We start from the raw sequence: 19,486 nt of genomic DNA, 5'->3' as shown, positions 1-19,486 counted from the left end.
ACATACACACATACACATACATTCTCCCCATCTGTTTCACAAGGTCAGAGATAAGGGTACAGATATCTTTAAAATGTTTTGTCAGAAATCTTGGAAAATATTTGGCTTGTTCAGCTTTTAAAATACAGTTATGGTATGATGTTATCTATGTTCTTCTTACTGTTTAGAGTTAGGATTCTAAATTGGTTTATCACAGATGCATCTGTCCAGGTTTGAACCTAGTAAAATTTCCAGGACTTTGTTTCCCGCCCCCACCCCGAACCCAAAATGAAATTTAATGATTATCATGGAAGTGTGTCCCATCTGTAAATTCTCTAGACCACACCTTGAAGTCCCTGAAGAAGAATAGGAGGTGGTAATTAAAATTAGATAGAAAACTTGGAAATGTGTGCTAAGGAGATTAACCAAATGTTTTAGGCAGAGCCTATTGTGCAATACATTTAAAAAAAAAATCAAAACTTGGTCAACATACTATCATTTAACAATGTGTGCAGTATAAAACAAAATGTAAATTGCAAAACATTCTTTTGGGGTATTTTAAATATTCAAATTTGAGCATGCTATATCTCTGTCTTATAGTTTTCATTGAAGTTAATAATATGTTTTCCTGCATGGATATGCTTTCTTTATAATTTTAAACAAAAAAACAAAAAACAAAGATAGGAGAAAAAAGGGTAGAAGAGAGATTTAAGAGTGAAGAGAAGATCACTAAAGGAAGATTCAAGGGACTCTGATATAGAATCCAAGTCAGTGGTCAGGATCTTATGCCTTTGTTATCATCAGTGCTACTAATAACTGATGTTTCAAATGTGTCAGAAATATCACCTGAAAAAAATGACATCATGATGTATGTTCACCAGAATTGCTCCATGTTTTATAGTGAGTGATTAAAAACATTGATAACCTTGAATAAATAAAACTAGAGACTGACTTAAAGAAAAACTCAAAACAATCTATTTATGGGAAGGTGGGGAACTGCACGCTTTACCTTTCCCTTAAAGTTGTCTTAAATATAAGGAATGACTTTTCGAAGAGTCACATGGTAAATCTAACAAAGAAGGGGTGTACATGTCCCTATAGAAAATTACTCATAACAAACACAAGGCTTGAGTTAGTCAGCAAGCCCAGAATGCCCACAGTGCAGGATACTATAACGAGTTCCTTAAGCCTCATAGTCTACATTTGTGAAACGCCTTCATTTACAGGAAGAACTCAGCCAGTGTAACTGTTGATCTTTAGATCACAAGGGGCCTCAAATAGAACTAAAACAAAAACGGTAATGAAACGAAGAATTCTCTGTGTCAAGATGAGTAAGAAAGAAGAAGCAGGGCAGAAAATTCTTCAAGGACCCCAAGCAAAGGACTGATCAGTTCTGAACTTTTAAAGAGAAGATCTGTCCCTGTCAATATCTCACAATTATATACTTCCTCCGGAAGTCAGATAGAGCATCTTTAGAATTCACTTAATGACATTCAGGGGCTCCGCAAGAAGAGAGATCAAGTATGTTGAGCAATTGTTCCATGAAGATCTTTTGAGAACTAATTTCTTTTTGTTGGGGAGGGGACTGGGATTTATTTAGCTGCATAATTAACAGTTAAAGCTCCAGTTTTTTTTAAACTAATGTAGACATGTAGCTCATATGCTTGCTCCCTACTCTGTAAAGTTTGAAAGAAAAGTTAAGTGCATTTGTTCTTGAATTTTGGTTTTGTCTAAAAGGTTATAATTATATATCCAGCAGAGGTGGACCAATTAAAGTCTTTCAGGAAAAAATGAAAGCTAACCTTATTTGCAAACTATCATATGGTGCTTCATTTTTCTCCCTTTATGAATTCACAAAAGGCTATAATGCTTCTAATTCTGAAACATAATACAGTATTAAAATATATTAATAGTCTTGGGGCAGTTCGGAACTTGAACTTAAGGGGGAATACTTTACGCCTCATTAGCTTTATAAAATCCTTTGGAAAATGCTAGGTAACTTAAGCTAATGGTGAAGTACCGAATAGATCATATCTATTTACATCCTGTTAAAAAGCACTTCAAGAGTAATTTTTATTACAATGGCAGCCCGAGTAGAGTAAAAAGAACACTGGACTTGGAGTTAAAAGAGTTGGTTTTAAGTCCTGGCTCTATCATTCATCAGCTGAAAGACTTCAGTTAACTTTCTGGTCCTTGGTTTTTTCATCTGTAAAATAGGGATAATGACTTCATAGGGTCATTTTGGACAAACTGCAATGTAGATTGTAAAGCACCATATGAATGTGAGTAGTTATTATTCACAGTGTGCTGCTGCTTGTAATATGGGTGGGTCAAGTTACAATTTTCAGAGGTATCCCCAAATACAAAGTAGTTTTAGACTACGGACAACGCTGGTAAGTCTTTAATATTACTTAAAGAGATAGGGAAAGTAAAACAGATAAGTGACATGACATGACATCTTATCTTCCACATTAACAATTTTAAGCTAGCTACCACAAATGAGTTTGTTTTATAAAAGCAAAACAAACCACATCACCATTTCTCTGAGTTCTTGATAAATACGAATTGTGTGACTATGGACAGGTCATTCAACCTCTCACTGCTCCCAGAAAACTCTCTAGGATTATAAATTGCAGACAAGTTACAGGTCTATGTAGATGGAGAGGAGTTGCCTACACTAATGAAACAAACAAACAAAATGAATGGAAAAAACAAACAGAAAAACATAAATGACTGACAAGGGGGTGGGGAGATTCCTTTCCACAATGGGAATTTTGTTTGAAAAAAGCAAAAGTGGTAGGACTACCAATGCAAGAATACTTTGACAGGAGAGCAATTTGCCTTCCATGTACAAGAATCTTGCAAAATGACACTAGAAAATTGTAAAAGGTCTTATGAAATTTTAAGTGGCATACTCACTAGCCATAAAAATGCTCTGAAATAATGATCTCTCAGAGAAAATAGTCTCAGAAGTTGCTGGGTATCAAGAAAGATGGGCTTTTTGAAGACTGAAGATGGAGCACAAAGAACTTCTCCCCTTTTGCTCAATGGCTAACAGACATCAGCTGTGCACAACATTAAAAAAATTCCATCTGTTGCTTCAGAAAGAATTGCTATATAGAGAAATATGGTTTTCATGATTTTCTAGCTGGAGCTGAATGGTTTATTCTTAATTGAGTACTGCCTTTTTAATTTCACCTTCCATTTGGATCTGACTACTCAAATAGGTGAGGGAGAAGAGGAAAGGGAACAAGCCCCACTGTAATGACCTTGACTGCCTTCTGTCAGAAGTCACTTGTAAAAAATTACCTTGAATCATTTTTGCAATAAAAAAATGAGACTTTGGCTCACCAGGTTTGCCATTTCCTAAAAATATTGAGAGGAGTTAGCAATTCATTTCAATTACTAATGCAGAAAGAAAAAGAAAAAAAAGACAGAAATTAGAATTACGGGGAAGACCCAATACCTCCATGACAATGAAACACACCACATAGCCAAGGAAACCTCCATTCTTCACCGAATGAAAATGTGAAGTCTAACAAGACAGACGAATGTGATTGTCAAGTTAAGCTCCTCAAATCAATACTCCTGGATATCAGTCTTTCTTTCTACATAGCCTAATGATCTAAGGTGCCTTTTTCTCTAGTTCCCCTGAAGTTCAATGATTGGCTGTTGGAATTGCTAAAATACTATGCTAGGGTCAATCAAGATTAAAGGTGGAAACCAAGGAAGCCTAGTAAGAAAATTGTATTATTTTCATTCTTAACCTTAGATCAAAACCAGAGACATAATGTTAAAAGGAGGTTAAAGATGTGTTATTAAAAAAATATACACACTGTAGCAATTAGGATTATACAAGGACAATACAAATCCTGCTGTTGACCCCAGAACTCAACCCTGCGTTATACTCAAAGACATATCGATACCCTTAATATTTTAACAAAAAATTTCAGAGCATTCACAAGTTGCCAGGAAACTAGGAGAAAAAAGCAACCTCTCTCAGAAGAAAGGGTAAGATCCATATGTCAATTAAAACTTAGTCATGACATCTGGAATTGACATAAAAAAAGAGGCCAAGTTTTTTTTTAATAAATATATTCATGCACTGAGTATATTACATAACAATTATACATTTCACCAAATGGGCCAAGCGAGAGTAGTCTAAAACCTGGTCACTTATACCCATACCCACAAATGTGCTGTGTGTAATTTAAATAATGCAGGTGCATAGCTTGGAAGATACTGTTTTTGTTTAGAGTTTGAGAATGAAAGGCATATAGAAGCTTTAGGTTCTATAGCATCTCAGAGTTTACTATATTAATTCATTTTTTCTTGGCATGGAGACAAGCAAAAGCTTTACTGAGAGACATCTGTGATCCTTATGAATGGAAGCAACTCAGTGTTTAAAAAATAGCAAAAACTTTATCAAATTGGTCAATTAAAGAGTCCAGAGAGAAAAAAAATAAATAGCAATATTTCCATCCCCAGAGCCCTAGGTATTAGCTCAGTTTTCATTCCAAATGAAATGCCTTATTAGCATTTGCAGAGTACAAAAGAATGAATATACTTTAGATCCCTGAATCCTGTCCACAATTTCAAGAAAAGCTGTTGTCAACACATACCACACAGAGCAGGTGAATATGCATGCTGGCTTAGGGGGAAGACTTTTTATTTTATTTTGTTTTGTTTTAAAGAAGAACTGGTCCAAGGGAGTTAATTTCCATTTGGTTGGATATTCAGTACTGACTTGGTTAGAATTTTGAGACTCTTAAATTGTATGTGAAGTTAAAAAAAAAAGTTTAACAGGATATCACATATGTAAACTCTTCTACATTGCTAGAGGTTATTTGCCATCCAGGTTGGGGCAGCAAACTTTTAGTTGTTTCCCTAAAATTCTTTCCACCCTTTCTTTGTAATGATGTCTGGCCCATAGTAGCCCTGATTTTTTGATTTACCCTTATTCTGAAATGGAGTTTGGACCATTCCATAATGATACTTAGGCTTAGATGATACCTGCTTGACTACAGAACGTCAAGTACATTTAAGCTGCCATTACATTAGCTCTTTTCCACATAGGATGCTAGCTTAATAGAATGTTTACAACTGCAAAGGAAACTGGTTTCTTTTTAAACTGGTGATTTCCCATCACTTATTGACCCTTTACTACTTTTTAAAAAACTGAACTAGTACTGAAAACTTAAGAAAATGAAGAATAATACAACTAAAATAAGAGTGTTCATAAAAACCTTATTGTGTTTAAATAACATGAATTTATTAAAGAATTCTGGTTTGGGTCTTTTTGTAACATTTAAAACAGATCCTAAGAGAATGAGTTTTAGGAGTTCTATTTTAGAAAAAAAAAGTTAGAGCTTAATTTGCATTCATTATACTGGATACTTTAAATAATTTCCTTCTTTGTGGTGGCAAGATTCAATCCCCTGCCCACTCCCCCCCCAAAAAAATCTCGATAAGATGCCACTTCAGGTAAGGTCTAAGGGCTCAGTTTTGGGGTTAGACAATACTACACACAGTCTCAGAAATCTAAGCAAGACAATACCAGCAATCCCCTTCATTCTCTACAGCCCTGAATTTATTATTAAGTACAATTTAGCAACAGCTCAATCACGGGAGGACAGGACAGTATGTGATGCACTAAAACACTTATATGTTTATTATCTTTGCAAGCAGCATGAGTAGGGTTGTCCATTACTGCCTCTTGCAAATCTGCAGCAATGATGCAAAACAGCCTTTTAAAGAATTTCTCTTTTGGAATGTAAATGATTCCTCCTTCGTATTTCTGGCTATTTTAGCCAACATGTACCATATAGTAGTTCTGGAATCACTGACATCTGTCATTTTGTCAAAACTGAGTCATAACACATTGCAATCCTGGAAAAGAATAACCTCAAACACCCGTGCAACAAAAACGCATCCTAAAAAAAAATCCTAACAATTGTGATGAGAATTAATGGAGAGAAAGCAGCAGCCCTTCTGCAGGGAAATAACACTCTACTCTCCTCCCTCGCTCCCCCCGACTCCACCGCACACCCCCCACCCCACCCCCACCCCCGCCACCGAACTCATGCAACTAATGATGACCTCTCGAAGTGCTGAATTAAAAGGTTCCAACATTCATCTAATGATGGAGGAAAAAAATAGAAAAATAAACACGAAACAAGTTGGAAACTGCACTAACGCAAAGAGAAAGAGAGAGCAGCAGCTTCAGGAGCTATTGCAGAATGAACAGCAATAGAAAAAGCCTTAAGCATCTAAGAGTAAGAAGTGAAAAGCATTTACCAGTGGCTCGTTCAGTAGCTTCACTCCCTGACACCATCTACATTGGGAGGTAACTTAGCCTAGTCTTCCGTCTCAGCTCGCTTTATAGCAAAATTCCTTCACTTCGAGGGGACTACACACACCCTCGAGAAACAGAGAGAAATAGATCCCAGAGACCCGGGCGGGCTTTCTCACCCCCTCCCTAAAACCCGCCCCCCGCACTCCCCAAACGGTGGTTCTCTCTTCTTCACAGTTCGCACGGTGGTGCGGCGGAGCTGCTGATGGGGCTGCTGCTTAAGCTGCTGCTGCTGCTGCTTAAGCTGCTGCTGCTGCTGCCGCTGCTGCTGCCGCCGCCGCTGCCGCTGCCGCTACCGCGGCTGCTCCTACTTCGGAAACGATTAGGAGGACGCCCAAGCACGACCTGTGTCTGCGAGCCACCCAGGCAGCTCTGTGCAACCTGCTCCTGAATCAAACCCATAACACATACGCACTGGCGCGCACACACATACACATACACATACACTCTCTCACGCGCGCGCACACACACACATACATACACACACGCTCACTTAGCACACGCGCGCACACAGACCTACACACGGGGAGCCGCGCCGCGCCGCGCAGCCCCTGAATGGGGAGCGCGAGCCAATCCCCGGGCTCTGAGCGCGCGCCCACGGGCCGCGACTCGCGGGAGCGACCACTGGAGCTGGGGGGAAGGAAGGCGCTGCCTCTGCTGCCAGGGATCAGGGTAGTAGGCTGGCAGCAAGGCAGGTCAGGGGATCCGGGGTTTGGAGGCTAGTGGAAAACACAAACACCACCCTTCTTTTGTCTGCAAAGGAATGAGCCTCGGGGGCGCTGCTTCCACCCCACCCCCAATGGGTCAGTCTAACGTCCGCAATGTGCCCGGCCCTGGCCCAGAACAGAGTTCTGCTGAGGGGTGGCGGGGACGATTTGGATGGGAGGGTAACCGGCAGCTTCGGGAGCAGAGCTCCGAGAGACCTCGCTGCCCAGGGTGTTCGGGGCAGGTTAAACCGAGATGCGATTTACCGCAGCGTCACTGAGCGCCCCCATCCCCCAGATGCTACAGCGCAGCGAAATCATCCTGCGGACTACCAGAACCTGCCCTGGCCACTGAGCATGCCCAGTCCGTGGCTCGAGCCCAGAGAATTTCACTCTCCCAGGTTAGGAAAAGGAGGACCTGGGAGAGGGACAGATTCGGGGCTCGGCCTGGACAGCAGCTCGATAGAGGAGGAGCAAAGGGAGGTAGACGTTGGCAGGACCACGGGGCGGGGATTGCTTGGGTGTGGGGGAAGAAAGGGGAAGAATACTTCCAGTCCCACCTGTTATTCCTTTCCATCATTAATTCCTGAGCTCTGTACCGAAGCTGCCCTCCAGGAGTTTCCATTTGGTGAGCAAGACTTAAAAATCTCTTATAAGTAGAATGTCAGAGCTGGAAGAAACTTTGGTTTAGGTTTTCGAGTTCCAAGAGACTTCGTAGGATCATAGATCAAGAGCTGCAAGGGACTTAAAAAGCCGTCTTGTCTAATCCCCTCATTTTACTGAGGAGGAGGAAAAAGGGGCCCACGGAGTTTAAGAGGCTTGCCTGAAGTCACATAGGGATCAGAGGTGAATTTTGAACCTAGTCTTCAGATTCCAGAGCCACTGCTCTTTCTCATATATTAAACCTAAAAGCTACATTTAGAGATTTTTTTTAGAGATAAGAGAGAGTGTGACTTGCTCCAGATCGCAGAACCTGGAGTCAAACCTAGCTACTCTGATCACAGATACATTTTCCTTTCTAATACACCAGAACCTCCCCTTCAGCACAGAAAACAATTCAACAGAGGTCAAGTGGTTTGCTCAAGGTCAAACCTCTAAGTAACACCAGAGCCTAGTCTAAAATGATCTCCTGTCTCCTACTTCAGTGCTCTATCCTTTACATGATTAGAGCTGGAAGGGGACTGGAACCAAAAAGGTGATGTAGTAAAACTCCTTAAGCTAGGTGGTGAAGTGTGTAGAGTACTTGACTGAGAGAGTCTTGAGTTTAAATACAGACTCAGACCGTTACTATCTGTGTGTGACTCTGGGTAAGATAAGATGCTTCGCTTGCCTGCCTCAGTTTCCTCAAATATAAAATGGGGACAGTAATAGCACATATACCTCCCAGGATGGGATGTTATGATCAAATGAAATAATCTTTCTAAAGGGCTTAGCATCATGCCTGGCATTTAGCAAACAATAAATACCCTTTCCCTTTCCTTACCTCTTTCCTTCTCTTCTCTCTACCTTTCTCTTCACTTCCCATTCCACATGAGGAAAATGAGACCCAGAGGTAAAATGACTTCCCTAAGGCCACGCTAAAAGCAGTATTTCTGTCTCCAAAATCATGTGCTCTTCAGGAATCAGGACTCTAGAAGAAGATCCATTCCTGTCATCTTGCCTGTATGAAAAGGTGCTTCTACTTAACAGTACTTTTTTTTTTAAAAGAAAATCTAAAACAAACAAAAATCCTTACTGACACACTGGTTGCTTTTTCCTTGGCAATGGGGTGGGGTTATTAGAAGATCCTCCTCCCCACTTCAGATTGTCACTGAGTGTTTTTAAGCACCGGGTATTCATCCAATAATCTATTTTTGGGTTTTTGATCACTGAATCACAATAAAAACTGCCTGATGTAGTGATAATAATAAAAAATATTGAACATCAGCTATGTTCAAGCTGCATTGGGAGATACGAAAATTTATAACAGTGTCTCTACCCTCAAGGACTTTACAATAGATAAGAAAGATGGCAATATTACCTTCCAGCTACAATACAAGGCAGTGTGTGATAAGGACAGAGAAGTGAAATCATAGAGCTACAGGAACTGAAAGGAGGGTGAGCCTACTCTTGCTTTGGGGAGAATCAGAGTAGACTTCCTGGAGGAAGGGGCACAGGTCCTGGAATCAAGAGGACCTGAGTTCAAATCTCACCTCAGACACTTACTACCTGTGTGACCCCCGGGCAAGTCCCAACCCCAATTGCCTTGGAACATCTGAAATTATCGCCAATCATGCTGATATATATCTTGCTACTTAAACCAGATGGCTCTGAAGAAGAGAGTGAGGTTGGTGACTTTGCAAAGCCCTCTCTCACTGAAATGCAATTCACTGCAAGTCATGACATCACCCTGATGCCATAGTCCTCTTCAAGAAAGAAGGGCAAGGGGCAGCTAGGTGGCGCAGTGGATAGAGCACTGGCCCTGGAGTCAGGAGTACCTGAGTTCAAATCCGGCCTCAGACACTTAACACTTACTAGTTGTGTGACCCTGGGCAAGTCACTTAACCCCAATTGCTTCACTTAAAAAAAAAAAAGAAAGAAGGGCAAAACAACAACAGGATATATTCACCAGCACCCTTCCAGCTGCTACCAGCATCTGAATTCTCCTTTCCTGCACCTTTTTATTTGAAACTAATGTCTCACTCTTGCTTATTTTCAATTTAATCTAGGATTTAAAACCTGCAAAATAGAAGCTGCATCCTGTATAGTTTATGGCAGGCAAACTGAGCATGCTTGGTAAGACAGGAGAGGTTTTGGTTACAAATAAGAAGCTTTTGTTAAAGATCTTTCCATCTTTGGAGGATTCACCTAGTAACAGGATCAGTGTGTAGCAGTTGTGCAGGAATTCCTTGCTGAAACAGATCAGGTGATCTGTTAGAATGAGATGTTTAGACATGGACTGATAGCTCCATCCTTTTCATTCTGTTCCTTATCTACAATATTTGTCTCGCCGTTCTCGTTTTTGTAGGTGTACACGAAAAGAGCATCCTCCAGTTATAGAATTTCTATTTATGTACCTCACAGTTATGCATATATGCTATATGCATATATATATATGCATATAGCTATATGCATATAGTTATAAATACACACTAATCTATTATTATGGCTGTCTTCACTGCCTTTGTTTGGCTATCAACTTTCTCTACACAATAACTTTATGAATAAAGGTCGCTGGTAAGAGAAAAGTGAGGAAGATTTTTGGACAGTGGGGTTGGATTAGATGGTCCCTAAACTCCCTTCCAGCTCTAGACCTATAATCCTCATCCTCTGTTTTGGTAATTTTAGGTATGAAGACTTTAGGGTAGTAGTAGCCCACCATAGTTATTAACAAAGTAAACTTCATTCAACCCATTTCAGGTCATTGAAAACCCTGACTGCAAAAAATTATGTGAAAAGTCATCTAGGCCAACCCTTCATTTTTACAGATTATTGAATCTGGAATTGTTTCCCTGTATAGAAAAACATAGGTCCTTGTACAGGCCCTTAGAGAGACAGTAAGTAGTACAGTAATATTAACTTTCTGTTAATCATTGGGAGTCCTAAGTCCAATACTTATGGACATTACCTTGGAGAAGTTATTTGACATTTGTGAGCCCAATTTTCTCTATGTAAAACAAATATAACAATTACCACACTACTTACTTTGTTATAAGGAAAAAACTGCAAAATACTTTATAAACAATAAATAATGAACTAATAATTACTATTAATACCTTGAGCACACACCAGTTATAGAGTCTTCTCCTAGGTACAATTGAAGAGGCAGTAAAAATATAATGTGTGATTCTGCTTTTAGGGAACTTCCATTCTGATTGCAGGAGAAATTTACTTTGGTGGTTTAAAAAATCTTTGTGAATCACATATCAGTGTAAATACTCTTGTTATGGATCTAGTCCTGCTCATTTCAATCACTTTCCAAGATCCAGGTCCACTTGTGACTCTCCCAAACCTCGTCTTTCTTCATACCTTGCATATTTTCTTTACTTTTTTTCAAAAATTTAATTTATTTTCATTCAATGGATACAAATCTATTTCCATGACCAAAAAGAATTGTATAATTCTATGCTCTGAATCCAACATCACTTCTCTTTGAGTAACATACATTATCAGTCCTCTGGAATTATTGTTGGCCATTTCATGAATCAGAGTTTAGTCTTTCACATTGCCTATTTTTACAGTGTTGCTCTTTTATAAAATGTCCTCCTGGTTCAACATACTTCCCTGTGCATTAGTTAATGCAAGTCTTTTCAGGTTTCTCTGAAACCATCCTTTTCATCATTTCTTATTGCACAATAGTATTGTATTTATTCCTATACCATAATAATTTTAGCTATTCCCCAATTAATGGGTGCATCCTTGGATTCCAATTCTTTGTCGCTGTAAAAGATGCTGCTAAAATAATTTTACATCTGTTGGTCCCTTTCTTCTGTCTTTGATCCCTCTAGGAAATAGACTTCAAAGTGGTATTGTGTCAAATTCACTTTTTTTCACATGCAGGGACTCTTGTAGTCTGAGAATGGTGTCATTTAATCATGGTATCTGATGGGAATCTTTACTCTTTGCTCCTCAACTACGGATGTCACTTCATGGGAAGGCATTACCTCCAGAGCTGCACAAAAACTCAGGATTTAAAGCAATAGCTTCCACCTCACCCTGTTTTCTACTTTCTCCCACTCTCACTAATCAGGCCTCATGAAAGCCATGGGTGTTCTAGCATTAGACCCAATTTCATACACTTACTCACTCATGCTAACTCCCTACTACTGCTCTCTCCTACTCTTTGTTTCAAAGAATTAATTGACAGTAAATGCTAACTGTTCATTCACACCACATTCTCTGCCCACTCCATGCTCTACTCCTGGGCTATATCCTCTCTTGTAATATCAAACAATAATCATCAGCCCTGGGAAAACATTTTCTTCTGATTTAAAGACTATCATTACAGAGGTGCCGTGTCACATTGTATGTAGACAACTGACTTTGGAGTACAAATGACCCCAGTTCATGTCTTTCCTAAGATATAACACCCATACTGAATACAGTATTCCAGCTGTGGTATCATCAGGTCAGTATTCAGAGGGACTATCACTCTGTGGTCCTAAGCTCTAAGCCTCTTAATGTAGGATAAGATCTCATTAGTTTATCTGGAAGCCCTATTACCCTCTTGACTAATTTTGAGCTTTCCATCCACTAAAACCTCCAGATCTTTTTTTAGGTGAATTGAGGTATGTCTCTACTATTCTGTATTTGTAAAGCTAGTTGGTTTGGGGAGGGGGGTGAACTTAAATGTCACTATAATTATCCCTATAAAATTTTATATTATTAGGTTTAATGTAATACTCTTGCCTATTGATATTTGGCGGGGGTGGGGGGGTGGGGAGTGCAACTCTGTCATCCAGTGGGTTATCTCTCCTTCCTAGCTTTCTGTCACCTGGAAATTTAATAATTATGCCATAAAATACAATTGCACTATATATAACAAATGATGAGTGAGATGCTTTCAGAAAAACCTGGAGAAACTTACTTGAACCAATGCAAAGTGAATCAAGTAAAACCAGGAGAACATTATATGTGGTAACAGCAACATTGTATGATGATCAACTGTGAATGACTTAACTATTTCAGCAATGCAGTGATCTAAGATAATTCCAAAGGACTTATAAAGTGCTATTCACATCAAGATTAAAAAAAAAAAACCTGATGGAGTCTAAATGCATATACAAATATACTTTTTAATAACTTTCAAAAAATAATAATGCCATCTACATGTTATTCTAAGTCATTGTTAAAAATGTTAATCAGTATATGACCAAAAACAAATGCTTAATAGTTTTCAAATTGACATGGAACCATTAATAACTATTCTTTGGGATCAGCTATTGGATGAGTCTGAGTCTACCTACTATCTTGTTGTCTAGCCTTTGTTGCTTGTTCTTTTCTGCAAAAATATCATAAGAAACTTTGCAAAGTACATAATTCAATTCTAGGCATTCCTCTGATCTAACCGAGCATAAGTTTGTCCAACAGGGAAATGAGATTAGTCTGACATGTCCTTGATGAAGCTAAACTGGCATATTTAGATTATGGCTGCCTTTTTTTTTAGATAGTTACAAAATACCCCTTAACTTAGTCTAGAAAAGGGCTTCTTGATCTTTTTGTATGAACCCCTTTGAAAGTCTTGTTATGCCTAAGACTCCTCAGAATAATATGTTTATGTGTATAACATTTTTTCAAAGGATTACATAGGGAACTAATTATATAGAAATATGGTTATAATGATAACTATTTACTTTAAGGTTTGGGAAGTGCTTTATAAACCTTATTATTTTTTTGATTCTCACAATAACCTCATATAATAGATGCTATTATTATCCTCATTTATAGATTGAGGAAACAGGCTGAGAGATTAAGTGATTTATTTGCTCCAGCCCACACTGCTAGAAAGTGCTTGAGGCAGGATTTGAACTCAGACCTTACTGATTCCAAAACTAGTGTTTTGTCCACTGTCACTTAGTTATAATCAAAAAATTTTAAAACATCAAGTTCATGAACTCCAGGTTAAGAACCCTTGGTTTAGAATAATTCCTGGAATTGAAATCAGTCTCCCTGACCTATTCTTTTACAGACTCTGTCTTTTTGTTTGTTTATTTGTTTATTTATTTGTGTTGTTTTAAAGGACAGGCCCTGCTGACCTGATGTGGCAATTGTATTAGATGACTCATTGTCTAGCCAGCCCTAGCCATCCTTCACATTCTAACATTCTGCTCTATCTTGTTGCCATCAGCCCAGTCTACCATGACAGCCACCAGACCACTGGATCTTACCATCTGACCTACTTCTGAATGCATTTCTCCCCAACTTTACAGCTATGAAAGCAATCCAAACTGCCATTGCTATTGAAAAGGAGACAGTAACTGATGCATCTAAAGAGCCACTTGCCATCCCTGAGACTTTCCAAATCAAACCACCCTTTCCCGGCCACCCCTCCCCTATCTTTGTGGTATCTCTCTATGTAAGCCTCTTGAGGGCAGAAACTACCTCACCTTTGTACTTGCATTCCCAGCATTTATCACAGTATTTGACACATAGTAAATGCTTTATGATTTTCATCTATCCATCCATCTAACTATCCATTCATTTCCTTCATCTAATCTTGATGTACCTCTCCCATTCCCCATGACCTTTCAAAGACAGGAAAGTTAGATGCTGTCTTATTATCTTATTCTTTGTCTTGGGTATCAAGCCCCACTAGCCATTTTTGGTTTTCCTTTAATGGTCCAAAACTCATGCTGTTATCATTTGTGCAACTATTTAACATTTGTTGCATACTGCCTTCTTATTTAGCCTTTTATGCATTTTTCTCACCTAGATTTTAAACTCATTGAGGGTAGGAACCAAATTTTATAGGGTAACCTTTGCAAAATGCAGCCAAGGTTCAGGAAAAAAAATTCTTAAAACATCAGATGCTTAATATCTCATGAACCTTATGCAAAATAATAAAGCTCAGTAACTTATTCAACAGCTTCTAGGTGGCACAGTGGAGGGTTGGAAATAACAAGACCTGAGTTCACATCTGGCTCAGACACTTAATAGCTGTTTGATCATCCCTTAAGCTCTGTCTGCCTTAGTTTCTTCAGCTCTAAAATGGAGATCTTACTAGTAACTACCTCAAAAGCTTATTGTGAGGATCAAATGAGATAATATTTGTAAACCACTTAGCACACTTTGTGGTTCATAGATTTTCTTATACCCTTTCAGTTCAGTTGTTTTTCAGCCATGTCTAACTCTACATGATCCCATTCAGGGTTTTCTTGGCAGAAATACTGCCTTTTCCATCTCATTTTACAGATGAGGAACTGAGGCAAATAGGGTTAAGTGACTTGCCCAGGGTCACATAGCTAATAAGGTCCTGAGGCCAAGAACTCATGAAGATAAGTTGTCCTGATTCCAATCTCAGTGCTTTATCCACTGTACCTACTAGCTGCCCTGTATACTCCTTATTCAGCACCTATTTACTCCTAACTCACACACAATTCTATCAAACTGTATTATTTGATTTCTTAAACAGATTAGGAACAAAGGATTAGAAAGGAAAGGGAATGCTCCAGGCCAGTACACTGACAGGATTTAGAAGTGACAGCTGGCTACAAAAAGAACTAAAATAATAAAGCAGCCTGAGGCCTTTTGGTGTAGAGGCAAATAACTCTATTTACCCTCCTGAGGCCCTGAAGGCAGCATAGTATAATGAGTGTTCATATTAATGTTCCTGAGTCATTCAATTCAATTCAGCTGCCATTTATGAAATGCCTACCCTTGACCAAGCACAGTAACACACACTGAAGAGCCAAAGGGGGGAACAAATGAATTGATTTCTACCCTTAGGGAGCTTATATTCTAGTGGGAGTAATGGATAAAAGGTTAATTATTAAGTGTAAATAGTCTGGAAGATCAGTACAGGCATAACATGAAGGACGGTTTTCCTTGTTTTTAAGAAAGAGAAGAGAGGTTCTAGGTGGTGCAATAGAAGAAAATGGTAGGGGCAGCTAGGTGGTGCAGTGGATAGAGCTGGGCCCTGGAGTCAGGAGGACATGAGTTCAAATTTGACCTCAGACACTTAACACTTAATAGCTGCGTGACCCTGGGCAAGTCACTTAACCCCAATTGCAGAAGAAGAAGGAGGAGGAGGAGGAGGAGGAGGAGGAGGAGGAGGAGGAGGAGGAGGAGGAGGAGGAGTGTGATTATGGGAGTTCTTGGCCAAGTATAGATAGGAATGAGAGAGTAGAAAGTTGTGGCCAGGGGAGGGAGCTTCAGCAGCCCAGGCCTCAATCTTTTTCTAAATTGACCCCGGGACATTAGCTTGTTATGCCCTTCATAGGAACATTGTAATGTTGATTTGAATATCAATTCCTGAGTAAGAGGTGCAAGTGGCATCAGATGCCACATATGCGATGGCACCTTTGTGCTGACTCACTGGAACTCTCAGGTTTTACTTTCATTTTATTTTATATGTTATGCATATACCAGGAATATATATTTTCTGTATCTAGCTATTATATACTATATAGATAACATATATTATACACACACACACACACACACACACACACTTACATACATATAGACACAGAGAGGCTTGATCTTGTCACCGACTCCAGTGATTCCCTGTCGCTTCCAGGATCAAATACAAAATCCAGTCTGGCATTCAAAAGTCTTCATAACCTAGCCCCTCTTACCTTTCTATTTTTCTTACATCTTATACCCCAATGCACACATTTTTCAATCCAGTGACACTGGCCTGCTTGCTCTCTCCTGAAAAAGACACCATCTCTTTTCCTGGACATTTTCTCTGGCTGTCCCCACATGCCTGCAATGTGCTCTCCCTCTCCTTCTCCCTCTCCTTTTCCCTCCCACACCCCCTCTCCCCGCCCCTCTCTCTCTCTCCACACACACCTTCAACTCTGACTACTGACCTCCCTGTCTTTCTTTAAATTCTAACTTTGCTCTCATCAGAGTTTGGCATTGTGGGAGGCTGCCCATTGATGATGGTGCCATGGCAATTTCCTGAAAGTAGCAATCACATACTTATGAGCCTGCTGTTCACTTCTCTGGGGAGGCATACAAACTTTTTGACTAAATTAGATTTGATTTCAAAACCTATGCTGGCTTCACTGTGTTCTCCATCACTGTGGCCACTCTAGAACAATGTCTATCCCTCATCATCAATATGTCAGAAGAGGACAAGCTTATAATTCTAGGTGACTTGAATGCCAGAGTAAGCATAGACTATCAGGCATGGTAGGGAGTCCTTGGGAGGAATGTGTTCCTAGGTACCCTCTCATCTTCCACCCTTGACTCCCACCCCCTTATTACATTTTTATGTGTTGTTTTCCACCATTAGGCTATAAACTCTTTGAGGTCAGGGATTGTCTATCTTTATATTCATTATATCCCCAGCACTTAGCATAGTGACTGATATATAGTAAGCACTTAATAAATGTTTATTTTAATTGGATTGGATTTGTATATGCAGATGTATATTTATAATGGGGTCATCTAGGTGTTCCAGTGGCTAGAGTACCAGTCCTGAAGTAAGGCTCACCTTCCTGAGTTCAAATCTGGCCTCAGACATTTACTAGCTATGTGACCCTGGGCAAGTCACTTAAGCCTGTTGGCCTCAGTTTTCTCATCTGCAAAATGAGTTAGAGAAGGAAATGTGGAACTACTCCACTGTCTTTATGAAGAAAACCCCAAATAGGGACACAGTCAGATACAACTGAAACTAAAAAAAAAAAAAAGAACGAAAAACCAAACTCTCTCTCTCTCTCTCTCTCTCTCTCTCTCTCTCTCTCTCTCTCTCTCTCCCCCCCCCCACCCTCCCCCTATACAATGCATTATACATGTTGTATATACACATTTCACATATATGTATAAGTGTTATGCTCATACAAACAACATATCATCTTGCATGGTATAGTTTGTATATGTTACATGTATGATGTGTATAGACATAATGTATATACACATGTGTTTACTCATATGTGTGTTTGTATCTGTTGGTGAGTCATCACTGGGTATGCTACCTCATGCTACTTCAACCTCTTACTCAGAGATTGATGATAAAATCATCATTATTATTGTTCCTGTGAGGGGCACAAGCTACTGCACTGTGGTTCAATTTAGAATGCAATTATTAGTCTTCAGCTGCTGAAGCTCCCTCCCCTGGCCACAAGTTTCCACCCTCTCATTCCTATCCATACCTGGCCCATCTCTCCCATGCCACTAATCATAGTCTATCATATATGTACATAGATATACCCATTTATTTACATGTTTTCTCCCTCATTTGTATATAACCTCCCAGAATGATAAGTACTGAATAACTGCTTAATGATTTGGAGCTTGCCTGGATAAAAAAGGGCCATTGAAAGAAACTTCTATTGCCTTCAATGTATGTTACATAAAAAGTAGGAAAATATGTGTATTCCTTTTAAGATGGTCTTTAAAATAATGCTAACAATTCACAAAAGCTTTGATGCTATAAAGGGTAAGTAAGTACTCAACTATTTGTGGAACTCATCTATCTAAAATGACATTCAATAAGTCTTCAGAGGGTCAAAGTCTTACACTGAATCTCTGGTACCTCCACAAGAAAAAATTGCTTACAGTCCTGTGGGTGTGAAAGAAATGTTGATTCTTGATTGACTGCAATGTCTTCTGCTGAACTTGTTTCTATTATTTTAAGGAAAGCATAAAATGCCACTCCAGAAAATCTGACTCTTTTATCTTTTTTTCCATACATGAATATGGTTTTATGAGCCATCTACCAAGCTGAAAACCTCCTTCATGTTAAACTGCTTAATGATTTAAGCAATACTATTTTCCTAGTTGTGCTGTTCAGAAACCTTGCATTCACTTTGCTTCTTCTCTCTCCCTCATTGCATCCAAATCTAATAATTAATCACCTTCCAAGTCTTGGCCACTCTATTTCCATAGCATCTCTTGCACCTATCCCTTTCTCATCATAAATATTGCCTCCGTAAACACATCTCTACTCATCTGGACTATCGAAATAATCTCAATTCATCTTCTTGCTTGTAGGCTTTCATCTCTCCATTACATGCTTCCTTCACCCATCTTTAACCAGGTCATCCTCCTGCTCAAAAACTTCCAGTGGCTGACTTGACCATTGCTATGATGATACAGACACCTTAGATTACACTGAGACCCTCCATAATCAGGCTTCACTCTATTTTTCTAGCCTTCTTTCATGTCATTCTCTTATGTTCTAGCCAAAGTGGACTACTTGCTATTTGCTAAAATTGCCATTCCATTTCTCACTTCCATGCATTTACAGAGGCCATCCCCTATGCTTCCAATGCATTCCTTTCTCAGCTCTGCTTCTCAGGAAGAATCCTTAGCTTTCTTCAGTAACAATAACTGGGGGCGGCTAGGTGGCGCAGTGGATAAAGCGCCGGCCCTGGATTCAGGAGTACCTGAGTTCAAATCTGGCCTCAGACACTTGACACTTACTAGCTGTGTGACCCTGGGCAAGTCGCTTAACCCCCATTGCCCCACAAAAAAACCCAATAACTGACATTTCTACAATGCACTTTCCGGAGATTATCTAATTTGTTTTTCCCCAAATCCTCTGAGGTAAGTAACATTACCTATCTCAAAGGTACCTATTATTTTGTTAGTTAATATTTTGCATATTATGAAACTGAGATTTACAGAGGGGTAGTAACTTGTTTATCCTGACTCTCCTTTAAAGCTCAACTCAGGAGCTACCTCCACTATAAGTCCTTCTCTGACTTGTATTTATTTGTGTATGTGTCATATCTCTCCTAACCTTGTGGGCAGGGCAGTTTTCTTTTTCACTTTATATTCTTAGCACCTAGCACCGAAGCTC

General features: G+C 39.4%; 1 protein-coding gene across 1 annotated transcript in view; it reads right to left on the bottom strand.

Annotated features, from left to right (window-relative positions):
* The window catches only part of TENM2 (teneurin transmembrane protein 2), a 1,399,253-nt gene extending 1,392,497 nt beyond the window's left edge, over window positions 1-6,756 (bottom strand). Inside the window, 1 exon segment of the mRNA XM_043982744.1 lies at window positions 6,277-6,756. The gene's annotated coding sequence lies outside the window, so the exon portion shown is untranslated.
* Between the last annotated feature and the right edge of the window lie 12,730 nt (window positions 6,757-19,486).

The sequence above is a fragment of the Dromiciops gliroides genome, chromosome 2 (assembly GCF_019393635.1).
Source record: "Dromiciops gliroides isolate mDroGli1 chromosome 2, mDroGli1.pri, whole genome shotgun sequence".
In the NCBI taxonomy this organism is placed as follows: domain Eukaryota; kingdom Metazoa; phylum Chordata; class Mammalia; order Microbiotheria; family Microbiotheriidae; genus Dromiciops; species Dromiciops gliroides.
Note: the sequence above shows the minus strand (reverse complement) of the source record. Positions and strands in the feature narration are given on the sequence as shown.